The following is a 19,006-nucleotide window of genomic DNA, read 5'->3' on the forward strand; positions in this document are numbered from 1 at the left end:
TCCACCATGAATATCCCGTCCACTTTGCGCGCCAGGTTCACGGTGTCAGGGAAGGCAGTTGGTCTGTGAGAAGGGAGAAGCCATCGGGCTAGAGCACTAGAGGCCCAGAAGTCGTGTGTTTGTGGTACAGAGATACTAACCATGTTTCCACGGATATCTGTGCTTAGGAGGAGGTTGCGTGTTTAAAGCGATTGCATCATAAAAAGGAAAACAAGATCAAAGTGGGGTACGAGACCTGGCCAACACCCAGGAGGAGGGATGAAGGTTAAGGAAGGTCAGGGAGCGCAGGGTGCCTGGGGTCTCCGGGAGATTAATGTCTCTGTCTTCTCAGCAACTGGGGCACTTTGTACCAATCTCTTACAGCACAAACACTGACTGACCCATTTCATGGGATATGAAAGAATAAGTAATTGTAATCCAGTCCCACACATTAAATGTGTTCAGTCAGCCAGGAGAAGCCTACAGCTGAGAAATGAACCTCAGCCGTGGGTCTTTCGGACACGGCTCTACCTGGGACCTCCGCACAGCTATCCTTCCATGTCCCAGGAACCAGACAAAGCAGGGTTGAAACTGAGTGATGAATTATAACACCTGCGCCGTGGCCCAGGCAGCTTTCTCATCAACAACGTCACTTCAAGGTGATTCGTGATTTAGACAGTGCGTGATCGTTATAAAAACAAATTATATCAAGAAGCTTAAAAAAGCAGGAGGAGGGGCGCCTGGGTGGCTCAGTCAGTTAAGCATCTGACTTTTGGTTTCAGCTCAGGTCATGATCTCAGGGTCCCGGGATGAGCCCCACGTCGGGCTCCGTGCTTAGCGAGGAGTCTGCTTGTTCCTCTCCCTCTGCTCCCCAATCCTTCTCCCTCTCTTTCAAATAAATAAATAAAATCTTAAAAAAAAAAAAGCAGGAGGAAATCCTTTGCAAATGGAGAAGCCAGTGATCCCTAGAGCCAGTCGTGGGGGGTAGAAGCGAAGGAGCAGAAGACACACTGACAGCCAGTCTTCCCTCACCCAGGAGCAGTGCAGGACCGACAGAATCAAGCAGCGAAATCCAATTGTTTCAAAGTCCATGGACTGCCCTGTAAGTTGTATATTATAGTGTAGATAGTGAGGCTCTTAAGAGAGCACAAAATTAATATGAGAAAACAACTATGTGGGATGAGGTGTGTCTCTTTGTGGATGTCCTGTTTGATCATAATCATAAGATTGCAAAGACAAGAAAAGATTCAAGATTAAACTACTTTATGTCACAATTTTTGAAAGTTGAGACCACACATTGCAAAAAAGCGGGTGTGAATCTTCTTGTCAGAGGTGAATCAAATAGCCTTTGTTTTTCTGTGGATGCCCTGGGACCGCACATAAAGCTGCACCCGAAACCTGCCCAGGAGGTACGGAGACACTGGACGCCGTGGGCAGAGAAGGAAAGCGAAGCCAGCATGCCCAGACTTCCTGTTCTGCTAGTGCTGTTCTGGGGTGTGGGGTCCCATGGCTTCCCGGCAGCAAGCGCAGGAATGCAACAGCAGGACGAGGAGGTGGTCCAGGTAAACACTGAATTTCACATGCCACAAATGCAGGAGCATCACGTTCTCATTTTTCCAACGTCAAAGGGCAGAAGCTCAAGCGAGTGTGGGATCCATTCTAGGGTAACTAGAACATAACAAAAACAAAAATCTACTTACCCACCCATAGACTTCCCTTCAGAAGACAGAGGTAGAGGGATCCATAGAGAGAGGGAGCCCTGACCACCTTCACACCAACCTCCCAGGAAAGCTAGACTTAGCCACCACGCCAACAGTAAGCCTATGGGATCACTGCATTAGCAGACAGGATTTTTCCTCTTTGCACTAAATCTTCAAGACAAAAGAACTTCTCTGTCACCACAGTGAAATCCTGAAGGTTCTCAGGAAGAAATAAGAAAGATTTCACATCCTGTGTTTCACATTTTTTTTCTCTTTATCAGAACTACCTGCAGAAGTACTACAACCTGAGGATTGGAACCAACAAATCTGGAAGGCAGAGGAACAACGCTTTAGTGACTGAGAAGCTGAAGGAAATGCAGGAACTCTTTGGGCTGAAGGTGACCAGGAAGATAGATGCTGACACCCTAAATCTGATGAAGCAGCCCAGATGTGGGGTGCCCGCCGTGGCTCAGTATGCTCTGGCTGATAGGACCCTCCGATGGGAGCACACACACCTGACCTACAGGTAACCAGACCGAGCACCAGAGCGAGGGCGCTCTTTCCCAGCAGAGCCGTAAGCAATGAGGTCCGACATGTCTCTGTTTTTTTCCATTTTAAGGATTGAAAATTACACACCAGATTTGCCAAGAGCAGACGTGGACAGTGCCATTGAGCAAGCCTTTCAACTCTGGAGTAATGTCTCACCCCTGACCTTCACCAAGGTCTTTGAGGAACAAGCGGACATTATGATATCCTTTGTCTGGAGAGGTAAGCTCTTCTTGTCTCCTAAAACCATACGGAACTTCACCTCCCCCCGACGCCCAGCCCCGCTCCGCCATGCTGAGGGAGGGGTGTTCCTAACAGGCTGTTGATTTTACCGGCCAAAGAAGGGACGTCATGGGTGAAGAATGCCTTTGGGCTCCTTGTCACTATTCTCTCCCCTCTGGGGGAAGCAGGATAGAAAGGGGAATTTGCCTTGGCCGTGCTGTTTCTCACAGGTCACGGCGACAACTCCTCCTTCGGTGGACCTGGAAACATTCTTGCTCATGCCTTCCTACCAGGAAGAGATATTGGAGGAGATATTCCTTTTGATGAAGAAAAAACGTGGACCAATAATTTCAGAAGTGAGTTCACCAGTTTTTCCTATGTTTCCCTTTCATGGGTCAATGTTTTATCTAAAAGAATGCCTTCCAGTAAAGTGAGCCAAGTTTGTGATCAGCCTTAAATACTTTAATAAAAGTATTTTATTAAGTATTTAATAAACGTAAGCTTTTATTAAAACTATAATTGCTTAAAAAGGTAATGGTAACTCTTTTGTGTCCATTTATTTAAAAAATGTAAGGTAGGTCCTGGGAGCAAGATGGCGGAGGAGCAGGAGACCTAGATTTCGTCTGGTCTCAGGAATTCAGCTGAATAGGGATCAAACCATTCTGAACACCTAGGAACTCAACAGGAGATCGAACAGGAGAGTAGCAACAACTCTCTGAACAGAGAAGCGACCCCTTACTGGAAGGTAGGACGTGCGGAGAAGTGAATCCGAGGCGATATTCGGGAGGATAGACGGCGGGGGAGGGGCCTCCGCTGGCTGCTTCTGGCAAGTGATAGAGCTGCGGAGCACAAAATCGGACCTTTTAGAAGTTGGCTCGGCGGAGGGACGTCGCTGCAGTGGCTAAGCGGGGGGTGGAATCCTCCCGGGACAGTGTGCTCTCAGGACCCTTGGGGTCACAGAGAGACCGGGGGTGCCTGAGTGCGCCAGAGCTCCCAGGTATCAGAGCAGGGAAGCCAGCTGCAGATACGGAGCAGAGTCGCGGGCTCTCAGCTCGGGGTTGCCCTAAACTGTGATCTGCGGCCCAGTCGGGGCACGGCTCCCCCAGCAGGGACCCAACAAGCAGCAGATCCGGGGAGACTCCCCTTCCTTCCCGGGGAGGAGCGGTGCTGGAACGCACTGCAGGGATCTGCTGGGTTTGGAGACTCCGCACGGGGTCGGGTGCCAGAGATAGAAACGCTCGGTCACAGGCCGGGTGAGCACGGAGTGCGGCCGGAGACCGGGGACACGGGAGTGACTGCTTTTCCCTGGGGGCACACTGAGGAGCGGGGCCCCGAGTTCTCAGCTCCTCCGATGGAGATTGGGAGGCCACCATTTCTGCCCTGGTCCTCCAAAGCTGTACCGAGAGCTTGCAGGGAACAAAAGCTCCTGAGAGCAAACCGGAGCAGCTTCCTTAGCTCGGACCGACAAGGGCGGGGCAATTCCGCCTCCGGCAAAGATATTTGGAAACCACAGCAACAGGCCCCTCCCCCAGAAGATCAGCACAAACAGCCAGGAAGCCAAGACCAAGTTGATCGATCAAGGAGAACGGGAGAACTCCAGCGCTAGGGGAATACTGCACATAGATTCATGGCTTTTTTTTTTTTTTTTACCATGATTCATTATTTCATCAAAGTTAATTTTTGTTGACTGTTTTTTTTTATTTTTCTTTTTCCCTTTTTCAACCAACATCTTATAAATCCCTTTTTTTAAAAAAAAAAAACCTTTTTTATTTTTCATTTTTAGAGTCATATTTTATCCCTTCATAGTAGTTACCCTTATTTTTGGCATATATATATAAGTTGTTCTCTCTTTAAAATTTTGAGGTACAGTTTCTTCTAACAGATCAAAATATACCCTAAATCACTAGTGTATGGCTTTGTTCTAGTCTCCTGCCTGATCACATTCTCTCCCTTTTTCCTTTTTTTTTTCTTTCTTAAATCTTCTTTCTTTTTTCAAACAACTTATCTTACCAAGTCCTTTTATAAAATCTTTTATAATTTTCATCTTTACAGTCATCTTCCATCCCTTCATTGTATCAACCCTTATTTTGTACATATATGTCTTTCTTCCTTTAAAATTTTAGGAGGCACTTTTTTCTAACAGACCAAAATACGCCCAAAATCTAGTGTGTGACACTGATCTATGCACTAGCCTGATCATATTTGATCATATTCTGCCTTTTTTGTATTGTTTTGTTTTTGTTTTTATCTTTTTTTTTTCTTTTTCTCTTTCTTTTTTCTTTCTTTCCCTTTCTTTCCCCCTGGTTTCAGGTCTTTTCTGATTTGTATACAGTATATTTGCTGGGGACGTTGTAAACTTGTTAGCATTTTGTTCTCTCATTCATCTATTCTCCTCTGGACAAAATGACAAGACGAAAGAAATCACCTCAGCAAAAAGAACAAGAAGTAGTACCGTCAGCCAGGGACCTACTCAATACGGACATTAGTACGATGTCGGACCTAGAGTTCAGAATCATGACTTTAAAGATACTAGCTGGGCTTGAAAAAAGCGTGGAAGTTATTAGAGAAACCCTTTCTGGAGAAATAAAAGAACTAAAATCTAACCAAATCGAAATCAAAAAGGCTATTGATGAGGTGCAATCAAAAATAGGGGCACTAAATGCTAGGATAAATGAGGCAGAAGAGAGAATCAGCGATATAGAAGACCAAATGATGGAAAATAAAGAGGCTGAGAAAAAGAGAGAGAAACAACTACAGGATCACGAGGGCAGAATTCGAGAGATAAGTGATATGATAAGACGAAACAACATTAGAATAATTGGGATCCCAGAAGAAGAAGAGAGAGAGAGAGGGGCAGAAGGTATATTGGAGCAAATTATAGCAGAGAACTTCCCTAATGTGAGGAAGGAAACAGGCATTAAAATCCAGGAGGCACAGAGAACCCCTCTCAAAATCAATAATAATAGGTCAACACCCCGACATCTAATAGTAAAACTTACGAGTCTCAGAGACAAAGAGAAAATCCTGAAAGCAGCTCGGGAGAAGACATCTGTAACCTACAATGGTAGAAACATTAGATTGGCAACAGACCTATCCACAGAGACCTGGCAGGCCAGAAAGGACTGGCAAGATATCTTCAGAGCACTAAACGAGAAAAATATGCAGCCAAGAATACTATATCCAGCTAGGCTATCATTGAAAATAGAAGGAAGATAAAAAGCTTCCAGAACAAACAAAAACTAAAGGAATTTGCAAACACGAAACCAGCCCTCCAAGAAATATTGAGAGGGGTCCTCTAAGCAAAGAGAGAACCTAAAAGCAGCAAAGAGCAGAAACGAACACAGACAACAGACAGTTAACAGTCACCTTACAGGTAATAAAATGGCACTGAATTCATACCTTTCAATTGTTACCCTGAATGTAAATGGGCTAAATGCCCCAATCAAAAGACACAGGCTATCAGATTGGATTAAAAAACAAGACCCATCCATATGCTGTCTGCAAGAGACTCATTTTAGACCCAAAGACACCCCCAGATTGAAAGTGAGGGGGTGGAAAACCATTTACCATGCTAATGGACACCAAAAAAAAGCTGGGGTGGCAATCCTTATATCAGACAAACTAGATTTTAAAACAAAGACTGTAATAAGAGATGAGGAAGGGCACTATATCGTACTTAAAGGGTCTATCCAACAAGAAGATCTAACAATTGTAAATATCTATGCCCCTAACATGGGAGCAGCCAATTTTATAAGGCAATTAATAACAAAAGCAAAGAAACACATTGACAACAATACAATAGTAGTGGGGGACTTTAACACCCCCCTGACTGAAATGGACAGAACACCTAAGCAAAAGATCAACAAGGAAATAAAGACTTTAAATGACACACTGGACCAAATGGACTTCACAGACATATTCAGAACATTCCATCCCAAAGCAACGGAATACACATTCTTCTCTAGTGCCCATGGAACATTCTCCAGAATAGATCACATCCTAGGTCACAAATCAGGTCTCAACCAGTACCAAAAGATTGGGATTACTCCCTGCATATTTTCAGACCACAGTGCTTTGAAACTAGAACTCAATCACAAGAGGAAAGTCGGAAAGAACTCAAATACATGGAGGCTAAAGAGCATCCTACTAAAGAATGAATGGGTCAACCAGGAAATTAAAGAAGAATTTAAAAAATTCATGGAAACCAATGAAAATGAAAACACAACTATTCAAAATCTTTGGGATGCAGCAAAGGCAGTCCTAAGAAGAAAGTATATAGCAATACAAGCCTTTCTCAAGAAACAAGAAAGGTCACAAATACACAGCCTAACCCTACACCTAAAGGAGCTAGAAAAAAACCCAGCAAATAAAGCCTAAATTCAGCAGGAGAAGAGAAATAATAAAGATCAGAGCAGAAATCAATGAAATAGAAACCAAGAGAACAGTAGAACAGATCAACGAAACTAGGAGCTGGTTCTTTGAAAGAATTAACAAGATTGATAAACCCCTGGCCAGACTGATCCAAAAGAAAAGAGAAATGACCCAAATCAACAAAATCATGAATGAAAGAGGAGAGATCACAACCAACACTAAAGAAATACAATTATAAGAACATATTATGAGCAACTCTATGCCAGCAAATTAGATAACCTGAAAGAAATGGGTGCATTCCTAGAGATGTATCAACTACCAAAATTGACCCAGGAAGAAATAGAAAACCTGAACAGACCTATAACCACTAAGGAAATTGAAGCAGTCATCAAAAATCTCCCAACAAATAAAAGCCCAGGGCCAGATGGCTTCCCAGGGGAATTCTACCAAACATTTCAAGAAGAATTAATACCTATTCTCCTGAAACTTTTCCAGAAAATAGAAATGGAAGGAAAACTTCCAAACTCATTTTGTGAGGCCACCATTACCTTGATCCCAAAACCAAAGACCCCATCAAAAAGGAGAATTACAGACCAATATCCTTGATGAACGTGGATGCAAAAATTCTCACCAAAATACTAGCCAATAGGATCCCACAGTACATTAAAAGGATTATTCACCATGACCAAGTGGGATTTATCCCTGGGCTGCAAGGTTGGTTCAACATCCACAAATCAATCAACGTGATACAACACATCAACAAAAGAAAGAACAAGAATCATATGATCCTCTCAATAGTTGCAGAAAAAGCATTTGACAAAGTACAGCATCCTTTCTTGATCAAAACTCTTCAGAGTATGGGAATAGAGGGTACACACCTCAATATCATAAAAGCCATCTATGAAAAACCTACAGCAAATATCATTCTCAATGGGGAAAAACTGAGAGCTTTCCCCCTAAGGTCAGGAACGTGGCAGGGATGTCCCCTATCACCACTGCTATTCAACATCGTATTAGAAGTCTTAGCCACAGCAATCAGACAACAAAAAGAAATCAGAGGCATCCAAATCGGCAAACAGGAAGTCAAACTCTCACTCTTTGCAGATGATATGAAACTGTATGTGGAAAACCCAAAAGACTCCACCCCAAAACTGCTAGAACTCATACAGGAATTAAGTAAAGTGGCAGGATATAAAATCAATGCACAGAAATCAGTGGCATTCCTATACACCAACAACAAGACAGAAGAGAGAGCAATTAAGGAGTCCATCCCATTTACAGTTGCACCCAAAACCATAAGATACCTAGAAATAAATCTAAGCAAAGAGGCAAAGGATCTGTACTCAGAAAAGTATAAAATACTCATGAAAGAAATTGAGGAAGACACAAAGAAATGGACAAATGTTCCATGCTCATGGATTGGAAGAACAAACATTGTGAAGATGTCAGTGCTACCTAGAGCAATCTACACATTCAATGCAATCCCCATCAAAATACCATCCACTTTTTTCAAAGAAATGGAATAAATAATCCTCAAATTTGTATGGAACCAGAAAAGACCACGAATAGCCAGACAAATGTTGAAAAAGAAAAGCAAAGCTGGTGGCGTCACAATTCCGGACTTCCAGCTCTATTACAAAGCTGTCATCATCAAGACAGTATGGTACTGGCACAAAAACAGACACATAGATCAATGGAACAGAATAGAGAGCCCAGAAATGGACCCTCAACTCTATGGTCAACTCATCTTTGACAAAGTAGGAAAGAATGTGCAATGGAAAAGAGACAATCTCTTCAACAAATGGTGTTGGGAAAATAGGACAGCCACATGCAGAAGAATGAAACTGGACCATTTCCTTACACCACTCACAAAAATAGACTCCAAATGGTTGAAAGACCTAAAGGTGAGACAGGAGTCCATCAAAATCCTAAAGGAGAACACAGGCAGCAACCTCTTCGACCTCAGCCACAGCAACTTCTTCCTAGAAATATCGCCAAAGGCAAGGGAAGCAAGAGCAAAAATGAACTATGGGGATTTCATCAAGATAAAAAGCTTTTGCGCAGCAAAAGAAATAATCCACAAAACCAAAAGACAACCGACAGAATGGGAGAATATATTTGCAAATGACATATCAGATAAAAGGCTAGTATCCAAAATCTATAAAGAACTTATCAAACTCAACACCTAAAGAACAAGTAATCCAATCAAGAAATGGGCAGAAGACATGAACAGACATTTTTCCAAAGAAGGCATCCAAATGGCCAACAGACACATGAAAAAGTGCTCAACATCGCTTGGCATCAGGGAAATCCAAATCAAAACCTCCATGAGATACCACCTCACACCAGTCAGAATGGCTAAAATGAACAAGTCAGGAAACGAGAGATGTTGGCGGGGATGCGGAGAAAGGGGAACCCTCCTACACTATTGGTGGGAATGCAAGCTGGTGCAACCACTCTGGAAAACAGTATGGAGGTTCCTCAAACAGTTGAAAATAGAGCTACCATATGATCCAGCAATTGCACTACTGGGTATTTACCACAAAGATACAAATGTAGGGATCCGAAGGGGTATGTGCACCCCAATGTTTATAGCAGCAATGTCCACAGTAGCCAAACTGTGGAAAGAACCAAGATGTCCATCGACAGATGAATGGATAGAGAAGATGTGGTATATATGCACAATGGAATATTATGCAGCCATCAAAAGGAATGAGATCTTGCCATTTGCAACGACGTGGATGGAACTGGAGGGTGTTCTGCTGAGCGAAATAAGTCAATCAGAAAAAGACATGTATCATATGACCTCACTGATATGAGGAATTCTTAATCTCAGGAAACAGACTGAGGGTTGCTGGAGTGGTGGGGGGTGGGAGGGATGGGGTGCCTGGGTGATAGACATTGGGGGGGGTATGTGCTATGGTGAGTGCTGTGAATTGTGCAAGACTGTTGAATCACAGATCTGTACCTTTGAAACAAATAATGCAATATATGCTAAGAAAAAAAAAAAGAAGATAGCAGGAGGGGAAGAATGAAGGGGAGTAAATTGGAGGGGGAGACGAACCATGAGAGATGATGGACTCTGAAAAACAAACTGAGGGTTCTAGAGGGGAGGGGGGGTTGGGAGGATGGGTTAGCCTGGTGATGGGTATTAAAGAGGGCACGTTCTGCATGGAGCACTGGGTGTTATGCACAAACAATGACTCATGGAACACTACATCAAAAACTAATGATGTAATGTGTGGTGATTAACATAACAATAAAAAATTTAAAGAAAAAAAAGCACAGAGATCTTTCTAGGGTGATGGAAATGTTCTAGTTCTTCATGAGGTGTGGGTTACATGAGCATGTATATCTGTAAAATTCACTGAATTTTGCATGCAAGGTTTGTACACTTCACTGTATGTAATATCTCAAAAATATATAAATGAAATAGAAACTAACAGAAAAAGGAAATTTTATTCATTATATAACTACTAAAACAATTAAAAACAGTGGTTTACAAATCTTCCCAGAAACACTGGCCTAGATAGTTTTACTCATTTGTTTTGTCAGAAGTTCCTTTCAAGGGAAAGGAATAGATCATTGCAATCTTGTGTAAACTCTTTCAGAGCAAACAATGTATATTCTACTATCAGCACATATGGAGAAACTTGAGTCACAGTCCTATGAATACTGCAAATAGGAGAAGCCTGCCTACTTCATTGATACTTGGTCCACACAGTCCTGGAATTCTGGCCAAAAATCAGGAAAAGAAAAATAACAAAGAAAAAGAAGGTAAAAATAACATCAGGTATAAGGGTAAAAAGGGAAGAGTCCAAATTACCATTATTGGTAGACAATTTGGTCACTTACCTAGAAAAGCCCAAAAGAATCAAAAGTCTTTGGACAGGACAGACATTTCAGTGTTTCCAAATATAACATCAACATATCAAAATCATGTTTTGGTTCATATTTTGAAATCATATTCCTCTACATTCACAAAATCATTTATATACCTCTACACTCACAATTTTGCTACAGCAAAATCTGTGATCTATGTAGGAAATAATCTAGCGAAAACAGAACAAGACTTCAATAAATAAAATTTCCGGACCCTATTGAAGATAAAGGAGAAAAGCTGAACACTGTATCCATGTATGGAAAGACCTAATACTCTAAAGATGACAATTTCCCCCAAATCAATTCATAAATGTAATGAAACTTCAATTAAATCCCAATGGGATTATTTAGGGAACTTGAAATGCTGATTTTGAAGTTTTTACGAAGGAACAAATGCACACGAGGAGCTAAGAGTTTTGACAAAGAGCAAGGACAGAGGGAGTCCCAGCAGACACGTCACCGAGCCACAGTGATGCCAGGGCGTGGAGCTGATAACAGAAGCAGAGACAGACGCTAATGGAACTGAGTACGAGGCCAGAAAAATGTCCTCGGTAGGACAGAGGTGGCATCACAAATTAGAAGGAAGAACATGGATTATCAAATAATGACTTCGAGAAACCTTGCATGCTATGTGGGAAAATAAAGCCGGGTTCCAGCTCTCATGAGGTGTTCGTGATTTCTACTCGTCACCACGTGTTTCCAGGTCTTCACCTGCGGGACACACGGAAGGATCACACTTTCTAGCCCAGGGCAGTGGTTTGGGGCCGGACCACTCGTTATGGACAGTGAATTGTGAGTGGAGGTGACGTGTGGCTCTTCTGGGCTAAAACATTCACTTGCTTTAAAAACCCTAAACATTCCAAAAATACAGCAGCAATCCTTTGTAATCTTACCACCTGACGATAAGCACCGTTAATATTTTGGGTCATACACTTCTGATATTTCAATGCTTATGTTTTTCTCTATAAATATGAAAGTAGACTGTACACAATTTTTATCGCCCAGATTTTCCACATAGCAAATGTCATGATATTAAGTAGTCTCTCTATTGTATTAAGTGAAAAAGGACTTCTTGACCACCAAGTATGTGGATGCTCCGTTTTAGGCATTTTGGATTCATTGGCAAAATAGTGTGAGCTGTGTTCGTGAGGTTCACATTTCTGCTCAGGGAAGAGAGATAAAGAGTAAATACAATTTAGAAACAAAGTACATGGGAAGATGCCAGTGTTATGGGGGATCGCACAGGTTAAGGGGAATGAAGTGACGGGGAGGGGTCGGGAACCCCTCTCTAGCATCACCAGCAGTCAGGTTAGTGCTCACTGACAAGGTGTCCCTCGAGGGGACGCCTGAGGGACGCCCAGGGAAGGAGCAGGGGCAGGGCACCTGGATGGCTGAGGAAGAGTGCTCCAGCAGAGGTCGTTAGCCAGGGCGGAGGCCCCAAGGTAGGGCATGCCCCACAGGGGCAAGGAAAACCCAAGGGGCGTGTGGCTCCCACCGCGTGGGGGGCGTCAAGCGCAGGAACGGAGGGAAGAGAGGGGCCTGAGCAGGAAGGTCCTCGGAGGCCGTTGTCCGGCTATGCCCGGTGCTGTGTCCAACCCTGGAGAGAAGCAAGGAGACAGGCAGGAAGGCCCTTTGTCCTGGCCACAGGGGCTGGCGGCTCAGGACCACGTTCCTTCCATTCTCTGCACAAACACCAGCCTTCTTGCAGGTGCTACGGGGCCCCCTTCCTGTTGATAGCAGGTAGTTAGCAAGTCTTCAACTGTTCTCTGTTTTTCCTTCGACCATTTCTACAGCAAACTGTGATGCGTCCGGACTTTGGGGAGCATCCTCCCTGGCAGAGGAGGTCCACCTGCCATCCCTCAGCCCCTGAACTCCTTGAGAAGCTGCCCTGCAGGGAGAAAGCCATGTGCCTGTGCGCAGTCCGGCGGCCTCCAGACGGGTGTCAGCTGTGGTAGGACATGCCGTGCATGAAGCCCACCCAACCACACGGGGCCTGTCTGTGACCTTCTAAAACTGGGACCTGCCTGGGGACAGTAAGAAGATGCTCTTCGGCGGATGGAGGACGACCCTGTGGCCACTCGGGGAAATGTCTCACTCTGTGTTCTTGCCTGCAGCAAACCGCACTTTGGTGAGCTCTGGCCGGATGTGATGCCCAGTCGTCCCACGAAGCTGCCTTGTTGGATCCCTGGCCCAGCCTCCTTAAACGAGCTGGTGGCCAGTGTGGTTTCTGTTCAGGCGGCTGGCCAGCCACACAGCTGCCCGCGTGGACCCCGGGCGCCCCCTCCTGGCCTCACCCGGCCCGGCCCAGCACCAGCTCAGCGCCGGGCAGGCCCCAATCTCCGAGGACGTGGGTCAGGCCTGGATGCCCGCGAGCCCAGCTTTGGGGCGCCTGAGTTGACACTGGGGGACACTAGCCCCAGACACCTCCCCTGAAACTAGGAACGAGCTTTCATCTGGAAGAACACCTGTACAGAGGCATCAAAATGCTGACAGTGGTCACCTCCCCAGGAGGCCATGGAGGGAGGTGGGCGTCGGGGGCGTCCCATTCACTTGTCATCCTTCTGAGTGCTTGCAATTGCTCTCTTTTTCACAGACAGGTTGTAGTCCTGTATTACTAGACTCTAAAATAAATGATTTTCAAAGTAAGTCTTGGAAGAGCACATCATTTAGGAACTGGTCTCTCTAGAGCCCACAGCTGTCCCGCCAGAGTGTCTCACAGCCGTCGGTCAGGCTGCTGGTCTGCACCGTGTGGGGGCTGTGTGCTGGGCGTCCCTGGGACGTGGGTGCCGTTGCTCCCGCCAGGTGACACTTGGGGAAACCGAGGCTTCAGGACGTGCAGCGAGTTGTTCAGGGCCTCACAGCAGTAAGTGGTTCCTCGGGGACGTGAACCTGAGGCACAGAGACCGAGGGACTTGTCCAACGTCAAGAAAAGGGCACTGAGGGGTGAAAGGTCAAGCCCGGGTCTCCAGACCTCAGCCCCACACGCGAAAGGGAAAGTGGCCGCCTGTGAGGGCCCGCAGGCTGGCCACCTCAGGCTTCTCCGTCCCCGTGCACTAGGCAGTCTCACTCGGGAATCTGGGAGAAGGAAGACTCAGAATATTCCTAGGGTGACCTCAGTGTAACATTTAAACTAGCAGCTCCTGGGGTGAAAGGTCAACTCCAGTCTAGGACTTTGTTGAGATTTAACGGAAATAAATAGCTTCAGAGTTGGAGTTACAAAACCAAACCTGGGTCCCCAAATCCTCTTACATTACCCACCTGTTAGCTCTGTGACCTTGAATCATTCACTTAACCTCTCTGATCCTGTTTCTGCTTTAGACTTAGGAGATTTACACGAAAGTGACTTCACAAAGGCACTCGGGAGAACACCTGACTCGTAACGGGTGTTGAGTGAATATTCAAGCAACACATTCTCAGTACTGAAAGTCAGAATGAGGACCAGAGTGCGTGCAGGTTGCCCTGGGATTATAGGACGTGCAGACCCACAGGTCCTCAGGTGCAATCACTCTGCACACGTACGGACCACCGCCCTCCCTTCCCAGTGAGAATGACGGTCTGTAGGAGGCAGAATGATGGCCCCAAGATGCCCACGTCCTATTCCCTGCATCTGTGAATACCTTACTTTATGCGGCGAAGGAGGCTTTACAGGTACGATGAAGGTGAAGGCTCTTGAGATGGGGGGAGTAGAATGGATTATCCAGGTGCGCCCAGTCCAATCACACGAGTCCTTAAACGTGGAGAACCCTTGCTGGCTGCAATCAGGGCCGGGCGTGACGTGGGGAGACTTGCGAGGAGACCAACGTCGCTGGCTTTGCCGCTAGAGGAAGGGGCCACAGCCCGGGCACGCCAGCCACCGTGGACGCTGGAAACAGCAAGGAGGTGGGTTCTCCCCCGGAGCCCGAGCAGGGCACAGAGCCGGCAGAACCGTGAGCTAACCGTGAGCTAACCGTGAGCTAACGCTGTCTTGTCTCAAAGCCGCTAAGCTTGTGACAGGTTGTTAACGCTGCCATCGGAGGCTCATGCCCTGGACTGGCCAGGCATAAGGGTGTGTGTGTGCTGTTTTTCTGATATTTCAGGTTAAAAAGAAAAGTAAGTTGGGAAGCGTTAGCCGAGACGAGGGAGAACAGTGTCGGGCGGGGACCCTGCGGTGTGGGCAGGAATCATTCGGAGGACTTCCCGGTGCGGGTGGGCCAGGCGCGGTGTATAACCGGGATGGGTTCTGGCGTCGAAGTACCGAGAGGTGCGTGGACCCACCACAGGGCGCTCGCCAGGGCTCTGGGAGGACGGGCGCAACAGCGGACTGTCCGCCTGAGGGAAAGGGTAAGGTCCTCTCGGTATTGCTGGGCGGGAGGCTCAACCGTCGGGAGGGGAGCAGATTTAGAAAACACAAGGCTCAAGAAACAGGAACAATGAGAAATCGCAGCCACAGGCCAGAGGGACGGGTTGGAGGGGGAGAGAATTTTGGCAAATTCCCTGGGCAGCGCCCTGTCTCCAGAAGCACCGAGCAGCCTGGCAGGGAGACGGCCATCGTTCCTGGTCTGTCCTTGGGCGTCTCTGTCGGACTGGCTGGTGGACAGCCACGGACGAGCCATTCTCAACACCCTCCAGCTGGGAGGAGAAGACACGGAAACACGGAAGCTGATGCTCAGGGTCGGGAGAGGCGGGTCACAGCTCAGGGCACCCCCTGCCTGTGCGGGGGCCCCCACACCCGCTCACCCGGCTTCGTCTGCCCATTGAACCCGCTCCCACCTGCCACCCACAAGACAGCGGCTCCCACTGAGTCCGCATGGTTGATGGGAGCCGCGTGGACCCCGGGGCACATGTGCGGGGTGGCTGCTGTGTGTCCAGCCCGTGGGGGGAGGCTCCAGGCTGCCTCCCGTCCTCCCCAGCCTCCTTTCTTCCCCATCCATCCCTGCACACGGAGGGGTGTGTCTCCTTGTCCTGGGGGAGGACCTAAGGCCGCCCTCGAGCCAGATCTTCACCAGCTTTCACCCAAACTCCATGGCACCCTTGAAATGCCCTCCTGACAGCCCCACCCCACCCCCAACCCGGGTCCGCCCCAGACGCTATGGTCAGAGGTTTGAACACGGCTCAGAAACCGACGAGGACTGCGTGTCCCTGTCTGCGATGCTCCGGCTGACGCACAGCCTCTCTCCGCCTTTGCTCTTGGTTTCTGCCATCCCCACCCTCATTCACCCCAGGCTCAATGCCAACATTCAGCCCATCGTCCAGAATGCACCTCGAGGGCCAGTCCTTCCACGAAGGCTCTGCTGGTCTCCCTAGTAGGAGGCGACTGTTCCTTCCTCCAAACCCTTGTTACAATTCCCGATCCTCTTTGCAGCAGAGGTCCCTCACTGATGCCAACATCGAACATGCCTGGGCACCACCCCAGAGAGTCTGACTCAGGAGCTGGAGCGGAGCCCACTTATCTGCGTTTAATACAGATTCTGAGGAAGAGCCAAGATGGAGAACCATGGCCTTATTTTGAGTTTTTCCTCACTGTGCGAGCAAAGGACATACCAGGAAACGTAGATAGGAAGGCACATTTGATCAGCTCTCTGAGCCTTATTTTCATTACCTTCAAGATGGGGATGATAACCCTCCTTCCTTGGGTTCCTCTGAAGCTGCAGGGAGCCAACACGGCACACATCTAGGACCAGGTCCAGACGCGTGGTGCACACGTTGACCTCCCCGGCCAGCCGACTGCCAGCCTAGAGCGTTTCCCGCACGATGATTGCTGTGATGCCTAACTGAGCCGCCTGTGCTCGTGTGCTTGGCCCCAAGGGCGTCTGAGTCACCCACATGGTCCCTGACAGCGCTGAGCTCTGGACGCCGAAAGAAACTGCATGGAAGCGATTTCGTCACTCAGTGGCTTAACCACGAGCACTTCTCTTTCTGGAAAAGAACTTTTCAGCGGTGCTGACTCAACTCACAGAATGGGACACACGGCCTCCCCACATTCATCCCACAACAAGGGTTGGAGGGCTCACACAGGCTCGGCCCTGCACCGGTGCCTCTGACCTCCTGATGCCGGCGAGGGAGGTGCCAACATGTGGGGTTGGAGGGTGGCACGGGAGCCTCGAAAGAGCCGAGGTGAGTTGCTGAAAGTTGCATAAGTAGGGGAGTGGCAGAGCAAAACTTGGAGCCGAGTTAGTATAATTTCAAGGGCGGTATCCTCGACCCTTCAGCACAACTAACCCCAGCAATTATCCTGTTAACTTGATCAGAGTGTGAGCCTCCATCCTGATCAGCAGAGTTCAAACATGCACGATGCACAGGATGTTCTCCCTTTGCTTACAGGAGTCAGACTGGCCGTGTGTTGCACGGGGGATGCCCCCGGGCTCAGGGCACCTGTTTCCCCGGCTGGGTCACAGTCCCCGTTGTGAACTCCGACTCCCCCTTTGAGATGTGGGCACATGTCCACACGTCCAGACAGCTTTGCAAGCTGCCTATGCCCATCCCAGATGGCTGGACCCCAACCCCCCACCCCCACCACCTTTATTTTAACTAAAGAGAAAACTAACTATACCTTACAATCCATTTCCTCTCTTTGGGCCTAAAAAGCAAAGCTGAACTATAAAAATACAAGTTGCTATCTCTGCTGTGGGATAGCACATCAGATAATCGGACGAGGTTGCTGCCAGAGGGGGTGGCTTTACGGAAATAGAAAGTTCCTGCCTTGGATCATCTCTGTCCAAAACTTAATTTCTTCCATCTTCTTACTCAGTCTGGAACTCCTGATATATGGAAAAAAGCCTTCATTTTTAATAAATCATTTGCTTTTTTGCTCTCTCTCTCTCAAGTAAGTTGACTCAAAAGACAAATAGCCCCTAAATTCACACTATGGTGTAAATGACTGATGGAAGATCCTTTCCCCGTAGCAGGTTTTCAGCGGGGAGAGGGCCTGAGGGAACTCTGGGCTCCAAGCATCGGAAGGGGTGAGGCGCACACACCATGCGGGCACATGGTGGCCAGGCGTGAAGAATGGATTCAGAAAACAAAGCTCGGTCGCCTTCTCCACCTCCTCCTCCTGGTGTCTGCTGTAGGACAGGGCTCCACAGAACGTGCGCCCCCCCCGCGGGGTCCTGGCGCCATCTGTCCCGCACAAAGGTACTACACTATGCCTGTCTCTTCCCAGGCTGTACTTGTCCTCTCCCGGACTGAGCTCGTTTATAACTCTGCAAGCTCACACCTCTCACCCCCTTCACCCGTTTCTTCTCTCTCCCTGCCCCCCTCCCTTCCGACGGTCCCTCGCCCCCCGTATTTGAGTCTGTTCCTCTTTTTGTTGTTTGTTCTTTTGATTTTTTTTTCCGATTCCACATAAAAGTAAAATCACATGGTATTTGTCTTTCTCTGACTTCTTTCACTTAGCATAACACCCTCTGTGTCCATCCATGTTGTCACAAATGGCAAGATCTCCTTCTTTTTGTGGCTGAGTAATACTCCATTTTGTGTGTGTTATCACATCTTTCTCCATCTATCGATGGACACTTGGGTTGTTTCCGTATCTTGCTGTAAGTAATGGTACAGTAAACATCAGGGTGCAGGTAGCTTTTCCAATAAGTGTTTTTGTTCTCCTTGGGTAAATACACAGAAGTGGATTACTGGAATATCTGGTACTTCTATTTTTATTTTTTGTGGACAATTCTGTCTAACACAACATTTACAGAAACACCACCAGTTTTGGGTTCTTGTCTAAATCATACATTATGTTCAGAAGACAGTACCTTTATGAACCTTGTAAACAAGCCAATGTATTAAAATAACTCAACATAGGGTATACAAATGTTAAGACATTCTTATCCAGTAAGAAAAGGTTTCTTCACTAAAGACTGAATGTGGAGGAAGCCGCAGCATGATTAAGTTGTGCACCCAGGGATGGCTGCCATGATCATGACCTTAGGGCACCTTGAACAACCTGAGGGGTGGGGAGCTTCCACATGCATACAGGGAATGGATTGCCCCATCTCTGCATGTCCACATTCTATTTCCCCTTCAAGGTCCAGCTCAGAGTCGACCTCCTCCATGAAGCCTTCCTTGATTGCACCTCCTCCACCATTGTTTTTTTTTTCCCCAGACTCCCGTAGCGTTTGACCTGAACTGCTATTATTTTTTTAAAAGATTTTATTTATTTGACAGAGAGCAAGCAAGCACAAGTGGGGGGATGGCAGGCAGAGGGAGAAGCAGGCTCCCCACCGAGCAGGGCACTTGAGCCCAGGACCCTGGGATCGTGACTTGAGCCGAAGGCAGTCGTTTAACCAATTGAGCCACCCCAGCACCCTGAACCGCTATGAACTTACCTCCAA

General features: G+C 47.2%; 2 long non-coding RNA genes across 4 annotated transcripts; one reads left to right on the forward strand and one right to left on the reverse strand.

Moving 5' to 3' along the window:
• Positions 1-2,092: 2,092 nt before the first annotated feature.
• LOC114211221 (uncharacterized) lies at positions 2,093-2,885 on the forward strand. The gene is made up of 3 exons (XR_015766669.1): positions 2,093-2,205; positions 2,299-2,447; positions 2,678-2,885. It is a non-coding gene; the product is annotated as an uncharacterized LOC114211221 (long non-coding RNA).
• Positions 2,886-10,258: 7,373 nt separating this feature from the next.
• On the reverse strand, positions 10,259-16,685 carry LOC114211390 (uncharacterized). 3 transcript variants are annotated; one of them, XR_003609754.2, is made up of 3 exons: positions 16,279-16,625; positions 14,323-15,308; positions 10,259-13,589 (listed from the first exon to the last, which is right to left on the reverse strand). It is a non-coding gene; the product is annotated as an uncharacterized LOC114211390 (long non-coding RNA). The 3 variants fall into 3 exon arrangements; XR_003609753.2 differs by having other exon boundaries at positions 14,318-15,308; XR_003609752.2 differs by having other exon boundaries at positions 10,259-15,308; positions 16,279-16,685.
• Positions 16,686-19,006: the final 2,321 nt, after the last annotated feature.

Source organism: Eumetopias jubatus, unplaced genomic scaffold, assembly GCF_037043125.1.
Source record: "Eumetopias jubatus isolate StellerSeaLion01/CBP00866 unplaced genomic scaffold, mEumJub1_p1.0 scaffold_13, whole genome shotgun sequence".
In the NCBI taxonomy this organism is placed as follows: Eukaryota; Metazoa; Chordata; class Mammalia; order Carnivora; family Otariidae; genus Eumetopias; species Eumetopias jubatus.